Raw genomic sequence first — 26,020 nt, forward strand, 5'->3', positions numbered from 1 at the left:
TATGGGTTTTCAAATAAAACTCCAACTTGAATCTTCAGTTCTTTTCTTCTTGTTTTTATTCCGAGGCGTACACACTTTTCCATACAAAAAGGCGAGCTTAAGTACTTATTTTGGGTACCGCAACAGGCGCAGGCTCAGTCAGCAACCGCGTCCTATTGCCGTCCCTTTCTAACATAGCCTGTCTTACTCTTACAATTCTATGCTTACACTCTATTGCTATCCTACTCTTACATATCTATTCTTATTACGTAGGACTTATATCTATTGCAATAAAATGTCTTATTTACATAGTCTTAATTACATACACAAGTTACATTAATCAACATTTACATTTAAATTCTTAGGCCGTTGTCGTCCGTAATAGTGTGACTGCTTTTACTAATTCTACTTCGGTTACTGATTTTGAAAAAAATCGCAAAACTTAGATTTTAATATAATTGACATTTAATCTATTTAAAATAAATAGTCGATTTTTTTTTAAATCACTACCGGTTTGTAAGGTGTTTTGCTGTGAGAAGAAGTAATTATTTCACGTCTATTTAAAACCATAGCACAATTTCGATATAAAATGTATCAGCCCGGCTAGCTCAGTCGGTAGAGCATGAGACTCTTAATCTCAGGGTCGTGGGTTCGAGCCCCACGTTGGGCGACATTTTTAACACTTATTTTTGTATTATCTATATGAAAACGATTTTAATAGTGCTTGCTGCATATTTTCGAAACGTTTCAATTAACTTAGATTTTTATTATTATTGGTTAAAATCTTGTATGATCATTATTGGCTTTTTCTACTCCTATTATTATAGATTTAAACTAACTCATCCTTACTATAATATAATATAATAAAATATATAGTAATTATAACTTGGGTCTAATCTAAAGAGAGATTTAAAAATATTACAATTTATCCAATAGTTTCACGTTACTTAATGTATTATATAGATGAGTAAATATTTTACATAGCATAAATGAGATAAATTGACAAAAATGCAATCTCAACACAATATTTGTATTTCCATATCCTTCCGCCAACTCTATCAAAATTGCTTCCTACAGAATTCTTTTTGAACGTCTCTAACATAATATCACCGTTTCGAAAGGTATTTCGTTATGAAGAAGCGATGCAGGAAACTCTACAAGTGGGCGTGTTCGATTGCATCTTTTAGACGGAACGCAAGAATAGTTACATATTCTCAGTTCATCTTATTTTAGTACTAGGAATATGTAATGTAAAGAATCTTTATGATTAAAGTTAAACATTGTGGTTTGATGATGAAGAAGTAATGCGTTTAGATGGAATGAGTGTGGCTTACATATGAAGCCACAATCTTAATCCTATACAATCTTTCGTATTCAGGTCAGGTAATACAATCGTTTTCAGGTCTTATAAAAATAACCTTTTTTGTTTTATCCATGAGTGACAGTAACTACTTACCATCAGGTGGAGTGCATGCTAGTCTGTTATTTCTATCTTATAAAATAGTAATAATTTATAATATATTAAAATTTGACTGTCCTCACTTCACGTATGATTTAACAGCTTCTTCAATACATTGGAGAATAGTGGAGTATACTTCAGCCCTTCCTCGAGTATTGTGGTGAGGCTTGTGGACAATATTGGGTCATATACCCATTGGTGATAGCCAAGATTTTTAAAGGTTACTTTTAAAACCGTTTGATCGTTTCTAGGACCTACTATTAACCGTATTCTGGTAGAAAAATCCTCCTCGAAAAGTACTCTATCTATACTTATTTGTGTGTGTGACTGTCCAAGGCATCCATAACAATTTGTACAGATGCCATGTTTTACAAATTTAATATACGTTTTAGAAGACCAGGAAATGGGCACGGAGAGCAGTATTTTCTTTTGGGCGCGATTCCTTTCCTTATTTTCAATATTACATGACGCTCCCAGAGTTCCCCAACTAATCTTTGACCATTCAGATCCAATTTCCGTTATCCCGTTTCCTTTTTATTTTGGAAGCAAAAATGAGATTTTTGTTCAGTTGTGTATAGTGTTGGAAAACTTACATACTTTGTATCGTATATGTAGGTGACACTAGGATTCGTAGGTAAACGTAGTTTAATAACAGTAAATTTCTCATAATTATACTCTTTAATTTCTTAAGAGTATATTCAGAACATTAATGCGAATATTTGTCTATGCTCTTTAGACCCAAGGTTTGCTGCTGTCTTTATATATCATAGGGTTACATTAAAGTAAATTGTAAGTAAAAGGTACTTTATCCGATTAGTATCCGAGTAGTAGAGAGTAAAATTACAAAATTAAAATCCAATAATAAATAATATTATATCATCACGTCTCCATCGGTTTGATCTTGATCCGTCAAGGTCCGTCTTGATATTTTCTGATTCTCTAGGGCAATAAAAAACTTAGTCTAAATTTATCTAAGAACTGAGAACTAACTTTTCGTTTTTCTTTTCATTCTGGGAGTTGAAACCTTATCAATCAAGATACCTTCCAGTTTGAACCGACAGGGTGCAAAGTTATCCGGATAAGATCTAAGTTTAACTACTTACTTACAAACTGTGGTATCTAAAAGGGTTAGGTACTTCATTATAGTATCTAAGGATGGAATATCTCAGAAGTTTTTGAATACAATCTCCAGTACATTCTTTAATTTACCAGCAACTAATCAGAAATAACAATGTTATGAAGATATAATTAAATTTAATGGTTTTATATGTGTGAATATGCTCACTACACTCTGAACATGTTCATCGAAAAAAAAACATATACTCAAGTATATAGGAAATGAGGCGAACAATACAATACGGTGTCCTATATTTTCTACTTACATACCTATTATTTTCTAACCATATTCCCAAAGCAGAAAGATTTCCATTTATCATGTACCTACATATTTTATTGTACTTAAACTGGATGTTGATATTTTAAACTGAAAGATCGTATATAATTTAATCAGTTTTTTAACAATATATTAACATGACTCTTTGCGTTACCATTATAGATTTTCATACTAAAAAAACATGGTTTGTTGAAACGTTAACGCTTCATCTACTTTTGTCTCGTGTCATAAAAATCTTCATCAATCATCCTCGCCCTTTGGTATTGATCCGACGATAATATCCTGAAAAGATAACTTTAACTCGTTAAGATGGCACATCTGTAGGACCACGCTTCGATATGTGTGTGTAAATATTACATTACCCACTACATTAAAATGTAGTGTATATTCTCAAGGGTAGCAATGCATCTGTGGCTAACCTTAGTTAGTAATCTGATTTTATCTGCGGTTGATTACGGATGTTCATGGATGTAACCATTACAAATAATAAACAGTAATATATAGTCATTGTTATAAAACGAAAAATCGAACTGATTGAAAATAAAACTGAAAGGTGATGGTATGTAGCCGATGTGATTTCCATAGTTTAGACAATCCAACGCCATCTCATATGTAATAATCATAGTTTAAAAAATAAAATCCATGCTAAAATCACACAAAGAAAATCGTTAATCCTGACGATCCTGATGAGGTGAATGGGATAAAATTATTAAAGTCGTGTATTGTCATCAGTTCTTGATTATTGTTCAAAATTTTAAATTAATCGGACCATTCAAAGTGGGTAAAAATCGAGTTCAAAGATTCCGTTACATACATATATACATGCATACATACATACAGGTCAAGCTAATAAAAAATCGTGGTAAAAATCCTTCGAGCCGTTTGGGCGAGCCAAAAATGACAGCGAATTTCCAGTCGGGTTACCTGGACAAACAACACTATACTAACATAATATGCGTGGTACATCAGCCAAAGCGAACCTACTGACGGTACTGACTGACCAATATAAAATACAAGTCACTAAGTTTTTTGTAAGAACAAGTAGGTATCTTGCCATACCGTAGAACTTTGTCGTAACAAAAGCCTCTATTATAATCCTCTTATAAATTAATGAAGCACCAGCTTTGTGCAACGTCGGTCAGAACTTTACTTTGAAAGTGCACAGAAAGTGATTTCACCCAGATTCTTATAGTTTAAAACTCCAGTCCTTCAGTAAGTTTTGTGACGTATTCCAATGTTTGAAAGTATCAACTGGAGAATATCTTGGAGAGTTTTAGGTTGGTATTTCTCGTAACAAATTTAAATGTGGTAAAAAGTTTTAGGAAATAGGTGTGAATATCGGCTTACATGTGAGGCCTTAGTCCCCAAGAGTAGCAACCCATTTATGATCAGAAACCCTGTTATATATGGAGTTTGTTGCAAATATCCATGAGCTTCATTGATTACTTACAATCAGGTCTTTTTTTAAATATAGGAGTGGCAGACGAGCATACAGTCCACATGATGGTACGTGGCTACTGCCGTTCATGGGCATCTGTAATCATCCCCAGATAGGATTAGATATTCCTACCTGAGGTCAGTCACAAATACGCCACTGCTCCTGAAGACTAAGCTGGAACGCCTCGGAAAAGTATGTCTCCCTTACCACACCCTTTAAACCAGAACACAGCAGCGCTTAACACTGCTGTTATGAGGCAGAAATAGGTCTTGCAGGTGAACTGCAATCTCGTTTACTACTTTCATTGTATAAAAATAAATCTCTTCAGGCCTCGTAATTGGTATCAATACCAAGAAATATGGCGGTTGTGGATCTTTCTGTATGAATTATGCAAAATCGATCGGTATCACTTGACACTTTGACAGTGAGGGGGTAAAGGCCCCATATTTAATCGCGCTGTTTAGAATTTTAAACACTTTAGTGGCGCTTCCTACCGTCTTCCTACCTCATCTACTACTACTATATTATAATAAAAACCTGATTGTAGGTGGACACTGCACATCATAGATATTTGCAACAAACTTCATATGGAACAGGGTCGTTACCGCCCCTTAAAGTTGTTAGTACACACGAGCGATTGTGAGCTTAAACACTAGCGACAGTTCATGTCGACGACTGTCGTTGTCGTGACGCTCGCTGATGACAGGCGGCTACAGTCAACGACAGTGCCAGTAGCTACCAGTCTGCAGTATTTTTTATTGAACAAAAGTAGTATAGGAGTATCCAGTTAGTCCTTTGTCAGCTGCTGTCCATGCTATGACTTGCTATATCTGAGGACTAAATTATATCAATGGGATGTTCTGTAGGTACTCGTATCTCTCCCTTCGAAACTCAACAACGCTTAACTTACAAAGCATAAATAAGTGTGACAATAGTAACTTCTAAATCGAATTGCTGCTGAACATACATTTGTGGAATGCTCTATCTGTGGAATGCCCAAAATATTACTCAAAAATAATAGAAAATACTTATATGTTACATTAATTACAAACGAGAATAACGTGGTATGAAAAACTTGCTTTTTTGCGTTCACTGCAAAAGCCGTTAATGTGTTTCCGGAAAACTCTGTTTCACATGTGACCTAATTGCTAACTTTTTTGTTACAGGTAAGCATCGGAGGGGTTACTAGCTACACGCTCGTAAAAAACGTACAGCACGTTATAAAAATAAAAGATTCAAAAAAGCTAAAATTCGCTGGTAAGGGTATGAAAACAAAGAAATTTTATTTATTACTTGGCCAATAAAATTCAGTACTCAAGAATAAACAACTAGCTTTTACCCGCAGCTTCGCTTGCGGTTAGAGGTCGATGACAATATAATAATTTGATGAAATTATCCTTAAGCTCATCGGATGAAAGAATAAGGTATGTTCATACCTTGGGAACTGTTTTTTCAGGATAAAACGTAAACCATGTCCTTTCTTAACCCCTCATAACGTGTGTACAAAATTTAATGACAGTCGGTTAAGTTAAGGTATGAAAGTGTAGCAAATAAATAAAACATAACTCACTTTCACATTTATTAGTTAGGCGTATCTATTAACGATAAAGTATACCTTATTTAGGGCTACAACCATTCAATTTGCGGATACCAGAGAAAAAAATATTTATGTGGAATCAATTTTTTTAAGCATAATTTATTCGGCCATGTATCTGTAATATCGGAGGGCTCCGGCTATCACAGAATAGAATTTCGTATTACATTTTGCGTTTCAAAGTACTTAGGTAACCTTTTAAGTGTGGATTTTTAAGTAAGATTAATCAATACCTAAACCATAATCTGTTTTATATACTTTTTAAACCGACCTCGGGTAGGGTATCTGGAGTTGGGTGCAGATGTCCACAGGAGAAGTAGCCACTTCATCAGGTGGACTGCACGCTCGTTTGCTCCTTACTATAACAATACTACATAGCAAAGGTTACAATACTTTAAAGTCTACATACTCAGACTCAGACTCATACTTTAACCATCTCAGACATGTACCGTATCTTAGACAAGATTGGATGTTACAGACACTAAGAACAATATGTCAGTGTACTACAGATGACTACATATTTCTCTTTGTGTTCTAAGCAAGCAATATACGCAGTAGTGAGTGAAATGGCTACATTTATTGAGAGTTGATGACATGGAAAATGGGGTCCACTGTCGTCTCGTAAGGTTTATCTTGTAGACGCAGGGGTTCTCAACCTTGTAAAAAATTACTTGAATATATGATATAGAGGTTTTTATAACGAAATTGGTAGCAGAAAGCTTTGGAATTGGTACATTTGCATCTATGTTTTATGCTTCATATTAAGCGCTGCTGTTTCTATTTTGAAGGGACATACGAAAAGTGTTACGCGAAACATACGTATACACATACGCTGATGGTAGCTACCCATTGACATGTTTATGAATTCAAATTTTAATTTGAGTGCTAGCTGAAATCGAACTTAGATGCTTTGCTATCCCTAAGGACTTAGTTTTAACGTATTTGTATCGTTGACATACATATTATACAAAATAAATATATTTTTGTATACATTATAATATTTTTTTCCAACGTCTTTGGCTAAGCATAATACAAATACATAAATTTGTATGTAGTGGTCCAATAAAACTTTGTATCACTCATATCGATTCTGCGTTGATAAGTGTGGAAATACCCTAATGGTATGTGACGCGGTGATGTTTATTGGGGAGTCAGTGACGCAGAAAATAGGGTCCATCGTTGTCCTACAACGTTTATATAGAATCAGTACCTTTGTAAATTGCGCTGACAGTATCGTATCGATAAATTGTCCCTATAAGTGTGTACTAGACTACCATTGACTTCTATTACTTGAGCAAGTGGTAGCTTAGTAGTTGTGAAAATGACTGTCAATAGTTGTAATGTGACTCATTAGCAGCTTATGCATCTATACAGATGCAAACATAATTGAATGTAAAACGTATAGCTGGTTGGTCGTTCATACAAAAATTGACGCCATCTTAGTGCCATCTTCAGCAACTGTTTAGTAGTTTAAGCGATAAGATGGCAGTCTATGCGACTATTCCTCACGTTACTATCGATAATTCATAATTCTCTTAATTGATAATTAAGATTAATTGATAATCCTCTTTATTTATAAAACAAGTAGTACAGAAAACTACCTTGCTCATTAGTTAACCAACTTTTCAACTCAAGTACCTTATACTGGAAATATTTTCCACTTAAAATATAGCAAGTACTCGTACCTAGTGTCTCCACTAAAGCCAGTATCCACCAAATATATTTGATGAAATTTTAAAATTCATGAAACTATTGTTGCAGGAGACAATTGAATTCAAATCAGAGTGGGTTATTTGCATAGAGCCTTGACCGCGGGACTAAGTTGGTGAACTAAAATACAAACAGAAATGATAGTGAACACAGGAAATCAGGTTAGGTAAATTATCTCTGTTTAGTTTTTTAAATATTGAAGTTACGTGTTTATTTAGTTAAGTAAGTGTAAATAGCTATCCGTGTAAAGGTAAAGTCAATGTAACCTTCGTAGATAACCCCAAAATGATCATGATGATGAAGTCCTTCCGAAGACCACAAATATGTAGGCACTCCAGAGGATAGAAAATTAGATATATAGAAATATTTTTTGTAAATGTTAGCCTTACCACCTTAAAGACAAAACAGCAATTAAACCCCTATAAAACAAAAGTACTCGTGAGTGTGACGGTGGTGCCACGTACTTAACTCATTTATGGGCACTTGGTCAACAGTGGAATTGTAACGAATAACCAGAAATTATAATAAAAACAAAAAAAACCGAGTGTTAAAAATAATTTACTAAAAAGGAAGTATTGTAATCTCTGTCTCTCCATAATTCATACGAATCCAATGACACCTCATATGTTAAAATCCGATAAGACGCTTGGGCTGTCGAGCGTGCCAAACAATAAAACATATATACGAGTACATACATGATTACATACGCTCGAAAAACATTACCCTCTGCAGTTAGGTAAAAATGGTAAATGGAGATCTTTACACAGCAATTTATAAGGACATTTCTCTATGATTATATTTATAAATTATTATTCTTATCTTAATATAGGTATAGTCCGCGCCAAGCTGCTAGTTCGCTCTGAAGTTGTTGCTAATACAATTTGCTATGGTGACGCGATTCATTTCTATATTCAGAGCGGACTAGCAGTTTTACGCGGACTATAACTAAATAAATATATTATCTAACTTGCACATTAAATTAGATTAAATAATAATTTATTTGGGTCAAACCTTGATCAAACGGCGGTTTCGATCGAGCTGTGTATTTCTGTTCACTGTTAACTGAACTTGACTTTGGTTTTCAATTAACCCGCCGATTATTGAGTAACGCGGAAATAGCATCATGGCTACGTCACTGCTGAATCTGTAATGCTGGTTGATATTTATTCAGCATTAGTGGTGAATATTTTATCTCTTATTAGGTTTCTGTATTTCAAAAAAAAATCAAAAGAAAAAAAAACAATTTAAAAAGAAGCTTTTATTTGGTAGATACTTGATAGAATTAGAACTAAAAATTAAAAAAAAAATAAACCCGATTTACAAGTATCTATTAAATATTTGCGCTTTTATATCAGACATTTTTTTTATAAATAAAAGCGTAACATTGATTAAGGTAACTAATTTATAAAACATTATTACACCTGAAATGTTTTTTTGTTTGTCAATAACATCACATTGGGTTGTCTTGAAATATGTACGCCGCCATTTTGTTACGGCGGCCATATTGGTATGTCAACAAAACTAAATTTGTATGATTGCATTGCCACGTATAATTAAGATACATGCCAAATTTCAGCTCAATTAGACTCTGGAAAGTGGGAGAAATTTAGCTTGCAAGATTTGATCACAAAAACCGGGACATGTGAAACTAAATAAAAGCTTGTAAAAACGGGATATATTACTCTGTTACTAAGTTACCGTTGTCCGTTGTCACAGAGCTCTGTCTCTTGAATCGTAGTAGATAAGCAGTTGAAGTGTTTACTATGCATGTACGGATCCCTCTGTTTGTGAGTTCGACTCGCACTTGGCCAATTTCAAAAAAGTTGGAAAAGAAGAGACACCACGACATTGTCTCCTTACCATCAGGTAGGCTATGTGCACAGACCTGATGTCTGTCTGTGAATTCTCTTCTTTTAAATACTTTTATAAGAAAACTAGATAATAAAATATACTATTTTTGTACAGCGCGATTATATGTTTATAAAATAATTAAAATATAGGTAAACTTATTCTTTGAAAAATAATAAATTTTAATTTACTATGTAATAATATAAATAAAACACTAAATATTTGACCAGTAAATATTACCGCCTTATTACATGTGTATAATATTCAATTTTTATTCCATGGAAAAAAATACGAAGTATACAGTATATTTCAACCCTTGAATGTTCCCAAATGTTCCCCTATTTCTTCATGAGTGTAGTTGATAACAGCGCCATCTAACCAGTTAAGAAAAAACCTCCTGCTCCAGGAGTTAGCTAGCTAACTCGTAGTAACATTTTGTTGAATGGGGACGCTACATGTAAATAGTACTGCGCCCTGCAACTAGATGGCAGCACTTAATCAAATATACTTCATAGATATCGTTAAAAATTATTATATACGAATAACATTGATGTTACAACTAATTATTAAAAATATTTAATTTATTTTTAATTAAAATCTACTTTTCTAACTAATCGTATTTCGTTTCGTTGTGAGTTAGTAATTTCCTAGTTAAAATATAGATGTCGCTACAATCTATTTCATATAAAGTTTGTAACATAGGTCACAACAGACTAATTCCTTGTTGCAACGTTTAGATGGAGCTAGTCTCGCTACTTTTATGACGCATTTACTAGTTAAGTTAAACTTGTTAGAATAATAAAGGAACTATTTATAGTTGAATAGTTATTGTAGATAGTCGTTTCAATGTATTATATGTAAAATAAAAGTACATAAACTTGCAACAATGTCTACGTAATCTCAGAACTGATTAAATGTCACACATTGCGGACCAAACAAAATCAATACTCAGTATGTATGTTTAAATTGACAAACAGAACAGTTGAACTGTCCTCAAATAATTTGACCTCTTGCCTAAATACCGAAGCCTATATGTCACCAAAACCAAACAGCAAACAAAGCCCATGTTAATTTACTCTTAATGTATAGTTTTGGCAGAGCGCCAACCAATCCATATCTACTCTACGTGGCAAAGCTTTTTGCTTAGTAATTTTTACGTTATAGATAGATACTTAGAAATACGTTATGGGCTTATTTATAGGTTAATGTTAAGTTTAGTTTAAGATGGTAGAACCCTTTGTGATTTGACTCCGGCGGCACCACCGCCACACCTATTTCTGCTCATAACAGCAGTGTTAGGCGCTGCTGTGTTCCGTTTTGAAGGGTGTGGTAAGGGAGACATACTTTTCCGAGGCGTTCCAGAATATCTAATCCTATCTGGCGTTGATTACAGATGTCCATGGGCGGCAGTAGCCACTTACCATCAGATGGACTGCATGCTCGTCTGCTACTCCTATATTATAAAAAAAGTTGTAAGATGGTAGAACGCCACGCATATTTCAAAATGAAGCAGTTTTTTAGTTTCGGTGGATGGGTGTGTATGACGGCTAACTTCTACAGAGTTTCCATCTTAGACTTTAGGAGTAGTAACTCATAATGTGTGACCTGTAAATAACTTTAAATTGGATAGGAGTTCCACATGCCTTTGAGATATACCGACTACGTTATATTTTTTTGAGGCCAACTTCTATTACTGTTCTTGTTCAAAATAAGCAAATACTTTTTTGTAATTCTTAATGTAGCTTGTGGCGGACATCTCTTAATAAAAGTTAATATTATATCATCAAATTTTTGTATTCATCTTCGTGTGTCTCATGGCATCTACAACACAGGGAATCCAAGTAATCTTTGTATTTAAATAATCTCACTTTGGGCGGCAACCCTTTGTAGCTTAGAACCCTTATTCCCCAACGCTTGTAGATACGCTTGTACTTCGTTAAAACTATTTTCAAATTTTGAAGGCATATTCATATTACAAAATTATTTGTGTTAAACCTCTGTATGCGTAAATTCTATACACCAAATAGCGGGAAAAACAGTACCGACTACCTAGTCTTTACTTTTTGACTTTCTAAGCTAGTCTTGTAACGCAGACAAATAAAATATTTTTATATAATATTTGTATGTGCATCATATTAATATTAACCCGAGCAACAAACATGTCACCCCATCGATATTCCCTTGGCTGTGTGCCAAACAGGATTATCGCCTTTATGTAACTTTATGGGTTTTGAAAATGATTTTCACTTTCGTTGAAAGCCCTTCAAGACGCGAGACACAGGGAGTTGGATGTCCTCTAAAATGTAGGTATACTAAAATACTGTTAAGTGGTAAAGGCAGTATGGTTAAGTGGTAGGTACCCAGTTCTGAGTTTCCATGATTTTAAGACTATGAGAATTAAGATGGTAGCCTCATTCACTATAAATCAGCCGGCATTCACACCTTTCAACTAAAAAAAACCTGATTAAAAATTAATTAACTCAAAAGGGAAGTAATGTAAACCGTGTCACTCCCACATTTTAAATGAATCCTCAACTCATATGTTTGTTAACATCTTTGGGTTTGGACTTTACTGCATACCAAAGAATGAGACATACATATATATTCTCGAAAAACATTACTCTCCACAGTTGGGCAAAACTGCTACACGTCAGCAATAGGTGTGGTGATAGTACCTCCCCGGTCTATACTGGCACTACCTTCCCTGCAGTATGTTCATACAATTGTTTTCAGTAAACTTCATAGCTAGCATCTCATCAGCTTTGTGTCAGCGAACACGCCGGCTCATGGGTGTGTAGCGCTTGGCGGAGTGCCAAAACTACCAAACAGGATCATCAAATTTTCCCAATACGCCATGCTTTGAACGTGTTTGATGGTACTGCCTTGAAAATTGTAAGTGAAGTTATCTATTGTGGCGGTAAATCTTCGTAGCCTAGTAAGATAAAGCTAGATACCATTTTACATCACAGTATGAATAAGCGCAGAATTGAAACGGTCTGCGTGGCGAAGTGATCGTCATATCGATGTGATACGGACAAGGTTCCGGGTTCGATTCTTGGTTAGGCAATTTAAATGATTCATTTAAGTCTTCATCGTTCTTTGATATCGAATAATTATTACTAACACAAATAGCTGAAATAAAAAATCATGCACATCACAAATGTCACAGCTGAACGTGCCTACGACAGAAATAAAATAAAATTCAATATTCAAAATTTTTCAGATACAAAAGTACGGGCTGTCATCGACACTACGTATGCTCCATCGCAAGCATAGATTCAAATAAAACTATGTCAAATCTAACAGTTACGTAAAGAATGAAGTTGTTGACTGCCTATTACAACCGGACTCCTCCAAGCTCGATTGCCCGATTGGGCTCTGCCCTGGGGAGCAGTTTTCGCTCCTCCCACACCATCTGGTGTTTACGGTGTGGCTTGCTGGAAGGTTCCAACTTTCCCTTTTGCCTCCCACAGCCCCGGAAGGCCCTTTTTAGTCGCCTCTTACGACAGGCAGGGTGTACCGTACGAGTAGCCCTCTTCTTGTCCCCAGAAAGCTAGATTGAAACCTTGTTTTAGTACCAATGGAACCTATATAGACTCTTCTGGTGTTACAAATATCTATAATGACGTCATCGTAGCCTCTTTGCTTTGCCGCTAGATTTTGTCATAAAAAAGTTTGCAGTCGATTTATTCAAATTTTAAATGCTTCATTTATAGTAAATATTCAGTTTCCGTTTAAATGTAACGTTTATTCAAAGGATTATTTTATTCACGGGTTCGTACACGCCATTCTCCGAAACCATTCGACCCATTTCAATGAAATTTTGTATGCAACTATGATTGATTGGAGCTTAAAAGCTGGTATTATTTTGAACCCGATAAGTAGCTTGCATGTTGCGGTATATTTTATTTATTCTACTGTAGGACAATGTTTTCCCAATTGATTAATATAAGACAAACTAATTCATATTTTTTATATTTTCTATAATATGTTAACAATTATTACAAGCTTTTATTTAACTTGCCTTGTTAGTTTGTATGGATGTGAGGTTCAAATCTTGCAACTGAATTTGAACACAATTAACCGATTGAACTGAAATTTGGCCTGTACTATTAGTTCTGGATGTCAATGCATGTTTAGTTTAGTAACTTTATTCTCTATGTCGGATCAATTATTTTTATGTGTCCTCATGATATGGATGTCAACTGATAGGGTTTTCTGATAAGAATGCAGAAAGATTTATGTTTTTATTTATTTAGATTAGTTGCGTCTATATTGTCTTGTTATATATGCATTAAATTAAGTAATCTGTTCTAATTCCTTCAATTAACATCAAGGTAAAGAAACAAAGGAAAACATAAATATTCAAAGCACGTAGTTATTCCCCGTCACGGGCCGTTTCGCGTTTTTACTGCTTTCTTTCCGCGCTATACAAATTTTAGTAAAATTTTCCATCTGTATTTCGCGCGATAAAAGTGTTTTAACTTAAACTGCAATTTTATGTCACCAAAGTTGCACTATTCGGTTTAAGTTTTATTTTGTTATCGAAATAAGGACGATAGATGCGAGTATCTTAAGAGTAGTTTTTATTCAAATTCAAATTCAAATCTCATTTATTCAAAATTGATTCATATAGAATATTTTTTGAAAGTCAACAAACTGGTGGTAGTTTGCTTCGGAAGGTATTTCGCTATGGAGAAGAAGCGGCGCAAGAAACTCCATACGTGTCCAAATTACTAGCTTAAGTATTGTCATTTAAAATTTTAATTTGTTATTATAGTTATTTATAAAAAAACCTAACTAATTTGGTTTTAAAATAAAAACAAATAGTATGTGTTGTGTGTTATACTTGAAAAGACTAAATCTTGCTTTTTTAATATTTTTGTTCAGCTCACATCAGTTCACACATAGACAAAGGCCTTCCAATATCACAAAAATGATAGAGTCCAATTTTGGGCTCTTTGTATTAATTGATTTAATTATATTTAATACGTTTTTCTTCAAGTTACCTCGATGATACTTAAAACATAATTATGTTGTAAGGGAGACAGACTTTTCCAAGGTGTTCCAGCTTAGTCCTCAGTGGTAGCGGCGCATCTGTGACCGACCTCAGGTAGGAATATCTAATCCTATCTGGGGTTGATTACAGATGTCCATGGGCGGCAGTAGCCACTTACCATCAGGTGGACTGCATGCTCGTCTGCTACTCTTATATTATTAAAAAAAATGTTACATAATTGAAAATTAAATGTAGAATTACCCAGAACAATTTCAAAAGTTCTTGTTGATAACACAACACGTAGTTGCTAGGATAAAGCAGACATTTTAGAAATCATAACAGTATAATCTGATTCCTCAAATAGCCTCGTTTAACTAGGAAGTTCCGACGAAATCATTTGAGCTGTTTCCGAGAATTCCTCGAACTAACAAATGAAATACCTATAAATTGCTATTTGAGTTTTCATGGAAATGGTAAATCCAAACTAATCCTGGGAGCTACGGCGTAGCGAGTATCAATTCACAGACTTAAATCATAAATGTGCTGAAGTCGGTTTGTAACCCCTACTTCGATATTAAAATAAATCTCTACTACTACTAACCTATAGTCTTCTTCCTCTTGGACTTCTACTACTTTACTTTTCTATTTGTAGTGTGCCCTTAACATAGTACTCGTATGTTTTTTTATAATATAGAAGTAGGAAAAGGGTTACGAGCGTGGGCGTGGAAATTGGTACGCAACTCCCGATAAGATTCCCATCTAAGATCGGTCACAGGTGACCGAGTGTACCTGAGATTTACATGAGATGCAGATTATTTTATGAATTTATTAGCAAATGAGCAATGATGTGAAAAACTGCCGCTTCATTAGTCATTAATTAAACACTAAATTAAATATAAAGTGTAGTTTTTTTTAACTTACCTTCATCTTGTACGACATTCTACCAAAGGATTGCTCGTAATTGTACCAACATATTCCAGACAATATAAAACACGTAACATTTAACATCAGATCCGTGGCTAGCATCAGGTATTCCAATTACGTACATTCAAAGCCTGTCTCTGGATATCCATTTGATTACGACCGACACTTCGTTGCATAGAGATTAGTGGAGCTCGCTACAAGAATTACCATTGTAAATTTCACTACATTTCTGTCAGCTTTCGTACAAATCGGACGTTGTTAAAATTTGTCCAATTTGATAAGATTGATTTTTCTGTAATAATGTTGTAGAAGATGCTTTTGAAGTTTTTCATTTGTAGCCTCAGAGAATAAATTCTAATTCTATAGTAAACTATGTCATGGTCACATTCGTCAACCAATTAGGCCACTGTCATTGGGCATGGTTTTTTTATTTGATTTATGTTAGTTCTCTCTTACCGTGGTCCACGGCAGTAGCCAAGTGGGAATTAATAGATAACTCAATTAATTCGTCATATAAAAATAATGTTTTGCTGGCTAGAAGTGAATTCGGAAGCCTATTCATGTGACCATAAACGGCGACCACTCCATAAGAGTCAATTATCAGACGAGCATGCAGCTGTTCTGATGTCCTATGTAATTACTGTCATTTCTAGGAAGTAAATAATATTGGCGTTTCTATGTTAAAAAATGATAAGGTAGAAACACCTACACATGGCGTTTTAATGTTCAAGGGTAGTAACATCAGGTACAGATTTCACGTAGATTTTTTTTTAATATAGGAGTAGCAGACGAGCACGCCGCCTACCTGATAATAAGTGGCTACTGCCGCCCATGGACATCTGTAATCAACCTCAGATAGGCTTAGATATTCCTAACTGACATATTCAAACCATAATACAGAAATGTTTAACACTGCTGTTATGAGAAGAAGGTGGTAGAACCCTTTATGGTTGCTGGAGTCGAACCACTAAGGGTTCTACAATTTTGAAACTGGTTACAGATGTATAGTCGGCAGTGTATAACCATGAGATGAACTACATGTTCATGTTCTAAATGAGTAGGTATCTTAAAAAGTTACAACATACGTATTAACATACCCATACAATTCAAAATCATTGTGTTGCTATACGCTGAAGCTATAGGTGTGAACTTGAATGAAGTACGCCTACCTATTTGCATTTGATTAACGTGTAAGGTTGTTTGTATTTCCAATTTACATGTATAATTGGATTTTCTGTTAATTGATTTTAACGCTTTACATGGTTTATTTAATTGCCAACAAATATTGCTTGTAAAAGATAATTCCAAATTTTTGCTTAAGTCAAGTAAAATACCTACGAGTATGTGATAATAACGCTTTCTGGTAATACATATCTACTTTGAATGTGTTTTTCAATTTACAATGTGTACTTAATTGTAAGTAAATAAATAATATAAAATTATGTTTTCGATACAAACAAGCTGTAGTTATGCTTTTAAAAAGTCTAGTCTCATAAATTAATAAGTGTTATAAATTATTAGATACATTTTATTATTAAAAGATGCCGCATTTTTATTTGGTTCAAGTATTAAATTTGCTTCTAAGTCACAAAATAAATCAAATATCCCGTAATAACAACTCATTTAAGTAATAAAACGTGTTCATAATATATAAAGGGCGCAACAGTTTAACTTGGTGAATTTGATATAATTTCGTGTATGTACGGTGAGCCTCAAATAAATCTGGGGATCTAGCTCAGGCTGCAGGTGGCGGGCGTGGAACGCGGCCGGTCGATACAGCTGCCCGGGCGAGCGTAGGGTTGCTTGGCCTAACTTTGTGAGCCTAAATATTTGTTTACCTAAATTTATTGATGTGATAAAATCGAGTGTTAGGTCCTCATACTATTGATACTACTTATAGTAGGTATAGAATACAAGCTTCTGTGTTAATATAGTCATAGATACGTTTAAAGATAGTACATAAATAGCTGTTACTGGTAATTAAGAGAATTAGCGCTTTCTAGCCATGTTGTGACATCCATCCCTTTATATCTCTTCCTGACAAAGTATCTACTTAATTATTTTCTTCTCATTTTCACTTTAGTAATTTACTTTTTAATATATCTATGCATATTTACAAATTGATAACTAATTTATTGCAATCTTTACATACATTTTAAATAAATTAAAAATTTAAAGCTTTAAAATTTAAACATTCATTTCGACTAAACTATTAAATTATATTATTATCCGTACATCTTTTTTATACAAGATTTTCTATATTTTTAAACCCTCGAAAACTAATTTAAATTTCCACTCAAATACGAAATGAATATTATACGAGTATAAAATTTTCTATTCCTCCGCATTTTCGTAAATTGCACAACCCTACCCACAGAGGCTATTGCGGAGTGTACTAACGAACAATGGAACTGTGCCTCGTCATATCTTTCACGGTAATTTTATGCAAAACGCGATAAATTTCGTCGTGTCGACAACCAACTTTCCACTTCTGCGATGTTTAAATTTGAGTTGATCGTACTAAAAGCATGAATTGAAAGGGTTTAGTGCGGTTCTAGTTGTGATAAGCAAACGTTTGTTATTTTTGTCGTATTTTCTCGTTATATCTTAGTTATTATGTATAACAAAAATAGGTATGTAGTGTTAAGGATGTGAGTTTATGATACCCTTTTATTCTAAAGTCTTAATTTAAAAGGTTTTAGTTAACCTATTCTTTATTTCATAATCTCATACTCAGTTACGTATGTATTATACGTAACTGAGTAGTATTTTTCTTTACAGTAATACCTTTATATTATTAAACAATCCTTAAAAATAATTTACTGAAAAGTGAACAAATATAACATAAGTCACTTCCACAATTTAGGCAAATTCAATGACACATCATTATGTTGAAATCCGTCAAACCGTTTGGGCTTTTCAACATAACAAATAATAAGACTTACATATGTACATACATACGAGTACATACGCTCGAAAACTACGATCCACCGTATTCGGGTAAGAAAGCGGTATGTAGTAGATGTCAAGAATACTTGTTTATGATATGATGTTATTACAAAGCCTAAGTTAAAAAGATTTTAGTGAGGATAGACAAATGTTTGCTATTTTTGTCATATTCGTTAGTTCAGACTTGTTAGTGTAGGGGACGGTTTATAATGAGATGTTTTGACAAAGAGAAAGCTGAAAGAAAAACAGTCAACTCGAGACATCTTGAGACCAAGTCTACATCCATATATACGAGTATGAATATTGTAGTAAAAGGCTTTTGTTAAGCTCATATGGTTATTTGAATTACTACAACCCAAATAATAGTTATTTAATTTATTGTTTGTTTGTTTTTACGGTTCCGTACCCAAAGGGTAAAAACCGAACCCTATTACTAAGACTTCGCTGTCTGTCCGTCTGTCTGTCTGTCCGTCTGTCCGTCTGTCCGTCTGTCCGTCTGTCCGTCTGTCCGTCTGTCCGTCTGTCCGTCTGTCCGTCTGTCCGTCTGTCCGTCTGTCCGTCTGTCACGGGGCTATACCTCCGGAACCGTAATAGATAGACAGGACTAATTTTGAAATGATTGTGATTAGAACTTAAAATATATTTAAATGTTGAGTTAGGTAGGCTACTTAAACACTACAAATATATAAAATATGATTCCTGTGTATAATATAAAATACTGCTTTTTATTAGGACTCCCTATTGCCAACACGGCTTGACGAATTTTACATGAGACGTCGTTGGATTCGCCTAAATTGTGGAAGTGACATAAGCTATGTTTTAAATCTTGAGCTTTTTGATTTAATAATTGCTAGTTATATTTATCATAGTCTATGATCGTTAGTCTCGTCAAGTTGAACCTATTATTTTCATAAATTAAGATAAACATTATTGTTTAGCGTAAACAATGTTAATCTTTCTACAATAGTTAAGTATCCATTACTAATATATTTCTGTTAAACAATACTGATCTATTTTCGAATATCGAATAACGACGTATTGATACGGTTATTAGGCAATTAAACTGAACATTATTCCGAGAATTGCCTTATTCATATGAAGTATCGACTACCATTACATTGTTGTTTGGTTAAATAGCATGTAGTTATCATTACAACATGTATATAATATGACGTATACGAGCTATTTTTACATTTGTGACTAGCTCCGGTTGGATTAGAGCATAAGCGCCCGTTATTAATAAACGATCTATCCAATGTTTCGCGGAACAATCATCGACGATTGATATTTTCTATCTACTAGAAATTGTTATAGCTTTGGTAGACAAAAATTGGATAGATTCATTTTTAATAGCTAAGTTAGTCTTTAGAAGTGGGGATCATCTGTAATCGAAGTCAGTTGGAATTCCTCGTCTGTATGAAGCTGTCTATGGATGGCAGCAACCACTTACCATACGGTGAACTGCATGCTCCTTCGCTTCTTCAACCTAAAAAGATAAAGTTGAGTTCTTCCATCGAATGAAGCTACCTCTCGTAGTTTCATTTGTTATGTAACCGACTTTATACAAAATCCTATTCTGTACGGATTGAAATATTGGAAAGCTTCAAGAACCTTCAATACCTGAACTCTATTGGTTTCATCCATTGTGTTGCTTTGAATCTAGAGCTCTTACATGACAAAAGTAACGTTGCTTTCTGGGACACTTGTACGTAACTAACTTTATTAATACATATTTATAAAATAACATGTAACCCAATGATATTATTGCTGCCCATGATCTTCTTTAGTTAAGTATGTACAAAATATCACATTCATTTGAAATTGTTGTGCATTATGCTAGCTGAAAGCTAAAGGAAAGCCTCGTAAAGGCCAACTTTATCCATCAAATTCGACCATATTATACACTTATGCCATAAATAAACGCTAAAGAGCGCTACCATCTTAATTCACGTAAACAAACACACAGACATAAACACGCGCGCGCGCGCATGCACACACGCACACACACATTCACAGAAATATATAGACGTAAGACAGATTATATAAATACCACAACGATAGCGTATATATTTAGGGATCCACGGAAAAATCGCATAAGGAAAACTGTAGTAACTGTATCTTGTAAGAAATGGGGTTACAACGGCCATCTTCAGTTAATCGGTTTAGTCGAACATTTTGATATGCAAATTCGTTGGAGTGTGGCGGAGAGCGGAGCAAATTTTATTCATAGGTTTAGATAACTTAGCAGATTGGTATTTGGATATGGAGAATCATAGCTCGATATAAGTTGCCTCAATTTTCGCAGAAAACTGTTTCGTGTATCGAAATTTATTCGCCTGGTTTAGTGTTCTATATTGTAAAGTTTGTTTAGGGATAAGGTTGTGTTGTGAGTTTTCAGAAAATTATTATTACTCGTAGCATGATTAGGTACTTATTTATTTATATAATGGACGTCCATAATTATCATTATAATCCTTAGTCCATTGCCATCTCATTGCTGGGCATGGCTTAATTCTCATAATAAGAAGGGTTTAGACCAGTGACCATTAACCATAGTTATGTATTTCATCGTTTACACACTTGACATCGTTTTTAAATACCATGCCTATAATGCTAGGTAAATGTATATTTGACTAGCAATAGATAACTATAATGAAACCCATAAAGTTATGATGTTTTTTTTAAGGTCGGCCACAGATCTGTTGTTGCCATTTAGTACTAAGATGGAATGTATACGATTAATATTATCACACCATTTCAACAAGTACCAAATTAAATCATCAGCTATATTCAACAGCTTTTTATTAATGGCTTATATGTTACAAATCTATTAGCATAACTAGCACACAGCTAATTTTTGGTATGCAAAAGATTTGTTGAAGTGGATAATATGATTGTATTCCCTCGGTAATGGAATAGTTTATAGTTGGCTCTCAGAGTTTTCGTATTGGTTTGACCTAAAAGCTTCGATATGAAACTGCAAGCCCTGCATCTCAAACGATGCTCAAGTAAGTCGTGGTAAATCTTCGATCACTAATAAGAACTGGTAAATGTTTAATAAGTCTTTGAATGAAGTTAAGAAGTACTTTTAAAGTGTTTTGATAAAATCGTAAGTAATGTCTGTCCGGGAAAATTCGCGTGAACGCTGTCGCTAATGGATGTGGGGTTTTTCTTTTGTTTCTTTTTCTTTTCTTTTCCTTTGTTTGAATTATTCGATGCAGTATTATTTTATGAGATGTATTAACCGCTTAAGTACGAATATTGTAAATTCGTTTCTTGTTTCTATAACTCAAAAAAATAGGTGTTTTTTTATGAAATAGAAGGAGAGAGTGTGAAATAAAATGTGACCTATATTAAGTTGGAGGCAATCTTAGTCCTTAAGAGTGGCACCGCATCTGTAACTCAGGTATCATCTCTCTTCTGCATGGAAAAAGTTGAACACGTATGGAGTTTCTTGCGCCGCTTCTTCTCCATAGCGAAATACCTTCCGAAGCGGTGGTAGTTTGTTGACTTTCAAAAAGTATTCTATATGAATCAATTTTGAATAAATGAGATTTGAATTTGAATTTGAATTTGAAGATGTCAATGGGCAGCAGTGACCACTTACCACCACCACCACACCCGCCACTAATCTATTTAAAAAAGCTACGACTTTTGTAGTAAGTTATCTACTTTGTTATAACTCTTAAACAAGAACACAGCACTTAACACTTGTCAATGAGACCTAAATAATAGCAGAGGCGTCGCCGCTGCAAGTTGAAGTTTAAGACTTTGTGGGTATTCGTTTAAGCTTAACAACAACTGAAAACACTGAAAAGTTAAACCTAAGTTCCGTAGTAGCAAAAAATAAACGATTTCAGCACAAAAACTTGACGAATGACGTTGATGGACAAACCATTTATTAAACGACTCATTTAAAGTCGTAATTAGCGGCCGGCGCGAACTTCGGAATAAATTGGATGGAGAATAAAAATGGATTGCACTAAAATATAAATTGACTAATTGATCGGTTGTTTGTGTAAAGTACGGATTTCGTTACGTTTAATGACGTGGAATAAAATGAAATTTTATTGCTTATAAGTTATAATGTAGGTATATATATAATTTGTGATCCTGTTGATAGTATTTATATTTAAGTACTACATATTAGGTATTAGGTTAGGTTAGGTTAGTACTTTTAACGGACACAGATAGATCTCACTTTAAATATTTTTCTTTTATTTCTTATTTATGATAACTAATTTAGAGATTGGTAAATATTTTTTCCGATACGCGTACCAATACTACTATTTTAAGATCGTAGAACTCTTTGTGGTACCTACGCATACGGTCTTGTATTTTTGGTCTACAACAGTTCTGTAATCTTGTTATCTTCTGGTTTGAAGCGTGTGGAAGCGCTGATATAATAAAGTTATTTGTAGGATTCTAATTTACTCCTTATATCATGACTTTTATGACAGATCAGGTAGGATCCCTGTTTTATTTGGGTTTTCACAGTTGTTTCTTGAGCGACAGACAAACAGCATGATCATTTGCTAAATATACATTATACACGCATGTTACATACCTACTATTTCTAGTATACTATTACTATTTCTACTATATAGAATGGGATTGTTTACATATTTTCTATGAATATTCCTTTTCTATATGTACTCAAATAAATAGGCGGAGATTATTCAATAACTTATAATTAACTTGGTAACTTAAATATTAGAACATTCAATATAACAAAGTTCCTTAAACGATGGGGTTGATAAATAATAATGTTAGGTCAGCCGGGCCAATCGCTGGGCCCGCAATTTGCATACAGACCGTCAGATTACGGCGTTTATGTATAGAACGGGTGAAAATTGCTTGACCCCACCCGTATTTGAGGCTCAGAACATCCAAATTTTAGTTTTTCTATCCACAACCTTTATTGAATCATTCAAAATGCACTTTGGCTAGTCTTGTTCGCAGTCCAGTAGAACGCAATTTACTTTGAAATAAGAAGAGAAACGAATGAAGTGTCTACTCTTTGTACATAATGTTTACTATCAAAATTATTTATAATGCTTATTGTTGCAGATGTATTTACGATTAATCAATATTTTCGATATATTCTATGCAGGATCAAGATTGGTAAGGTTGGCATTTAGTATGGTTTAGCAGAAGCCTAGTGTAGACTATTGGGAATCATGGGGATTAGTAGAAGCCAAGCATACTGCTTCGTAGAGGTTTGACTACTAATAATTTAGTCTTTGTGACGTCACGAATATTTGAGTGACGAATACGTATAGTTTAGGTTAGTGTCGAGGGAATACGTGAGTATTGGCAGATATCATAGTTCTTTCATAATTTTAGGAAGAATGGTCGGGAATTCCTCTTAGACTAACTGATAAATACTTAGTGTTATATGCGTACAACTAATGGAAACATCAGAGGTCCTTGGGATTCAAATCCGAGATCCTACGCAAACAGTAGTGTTGAAGTAACGAAATGTTCTACCACTTTTAAATTGCATCTCTTATACATAGAAAGCGCGCCCTTAATAAATATTGAACGATTCCGGCTACTACTACTGCTTTTAAATTAAAAATCTCATCAAGACCCAACTTCGGTCATTACATTAACGTTGCAACACAGAGCCGTATGGAGGCAAGGAATAATTAAAATAATGTTTTTAATATAGAGTGCTTATACGTGGGAATGTTTGCTTTGAAAATATGCTGCGAACTATTTTTATAGCAAGAAAGGTATTAAATAGATTGTATTATAAAAATCATTATAATAGTATAGGTACTAGATCTGTTCGTATCTTGCTGTTTCTCAATTTAGTATTATTTGGGGAGGAATAATAGATTTAGTTCCGTTTTCAAAGGGCTGTTTGAAAGGTGGTAAAAGCAATATAATTCAACCGATGAGTTTTAACAGTTTTTGCGTTTCTGTGGAAGAATGAGGATGTTAATTTACATATGGGTGGAGACTCATCTGTGTTAGGCTTCAGGTAGAATCCCTGTTCTGTATGGACTTAGTTAGAGATTTCCACGAAATACTGTAACTTGCCAACCGGTGGATTACATGCTCGTATGCTACACCTATATTATTAAAAGAAATCGCTATAACATATTTATATCTACCGTAACAGCCGCGCAAACACGACCAGTTTCTAGCACGTTTAATGTAGTAAATATAAATGAACCGCAATTCGTACAAGCACACGCTATACATTTTGCCAAAATGGCGTGTAACGAAATAAAAAGGTTCTTAGAACGTAATGGCGGTACAACACGTCGGGCTATTCATCCGATATATTCAAAAGTTCGCGATAGGTACATCAACAACACAAAAAGGTCGTCAAAAGAGTCGAGATTGCCTTTACCTTACCTAACAACAATTTACCTCAACACCGTAGACGATTTTCAGTTATATAGACCGCTTCTCGTAATAATATTTATAGGGACACGTCTGAGGTTTATTACAAATGTCCATGGGTAGCAGAATCCTTTTATAATTAAGTGGATGGACTACGTATTCGTCTGCCACTTTTATAATATAAAGAAGTCGCTATTAACGTATTTATGTCTAACGTAACATCCGCACAAACTTGGTCCATGTATACCACGTTTATCATAAATATAAATGAACCTTAATTCGTACGAGCACACGCCATATATTCTGCCAAAATGGCGTGTAACGAAATAAAAAGGTTCTTACAACGAAATAGCGGTACAACACGTGGGGCTATTCATCCAATATATTCAAAAGGTCGCGATACATCAACAGCACAAAAAGGTCGTCAAGAGAGCCGAGATTGCAATTACTTTAACAAAAATCAATTTACCTCAAAAGCGTAGACTAAATTTTCACTAATATAGACCACTACTTGTAAAAATGTCTATACGGACACTTTTGAGGTTGATTACACCCAGGTGAATGGGCTACATATTCTTCTGCTACTCCTATTTTATAAAAAAAATCGCTATTAACGTATTTATATCTACCTTAACAACCGCACAAACACACCCGTTTCTAGCAGGTTTAATGTAGTAAATATAAATGAACCGTAATTCGTACAATCACACGCTATACATTTTGCCAAAATGGCGTGTAACGAAATAAAAAGGTTCTTACAACGAAATAGCGGTACAACACGTCGGGCTATTCATCCGATATATTCAAAAGGTCGTGATACATCAACAACACAAAAAGGTCGTCAAAAGAGTCGAGATTGCCTTTACCTTACCTAACAACAATTTACCTCAACACCGTAGACGATTTTCAGTTAAATAGACCGCTTCTCGTAATAATATTTATAGGGACACGTCTGAGGTTTATTACAAATGTCCATGGGTAGCAGAATCCTTTTATAATTAAGTGGATGGACTACGTATTCGTCTGCCACTTTTATAATATAAAGAAGTCGCTATTAACGTATTTATGTCTAACGTAACATCCGCACAAACTTGGCCCATGTATACCACGTTTATCATAAATATAAATGAACCTTAATTCGTACGAGCACACGCCATATATTCTGCCAAAATGGCGTGTAACGAAATAAAAAGGTTCTTACAACGAAATAGCGGTACAACACGTCGGGCTATTCATCCAATATATTCAAAAGGTCGCGATACATCAACAGCACAAAAAGGTCGTCAAGAGAGCCGAGATTGCCTTTACTTTACCTTACATCAATTTACCTCAAAACCACCGCTTTTTCGTAAATATTTTTAAAGAACGTC

The 26,020-nt window shown here is 34.3% G+C and overlaps 1 protein-coding gene and 1 non-coding gene across 8 annotated transcripts in view; both read left to right on the forward strand.

Annotated features, from left to right (window-relative positions):
- The window catches only part of kcc (solute carrier family 12 member kcc), a 479,479-nt gene that overhangs the window by 120,081 nt on the left and 333,378 nt on the right, over positions 1 to 26,020 (forward strand). The gene's annotated exons all lie outside the window — the stretch shown is intronic.
- Positions 577 to 649, forward strand: TRNAK-CUU (transfer RNA lysine (anticodon CUU)). The gene has a single exon. It is a non-coding gene; the product is annotated as a tRNA-Lys (tRNA).

Source organism: Epargyreus clarus, unplaced genomic scaffold, assembly GCF_041222505.1.
Source record: "Epargyreus clarus isolate Ecla_fem2 unplaced genomic scaffold, WU_Ecla_fem_2.2 ptg000003l, whole genome shotgun sequence".
Lineage (NCBI taxonomy): Eukaryota > Metazoa > Arthropoda > Insecta > Lepidoptera > Hesperiidae > Epargyreus > Epargyreus clarus.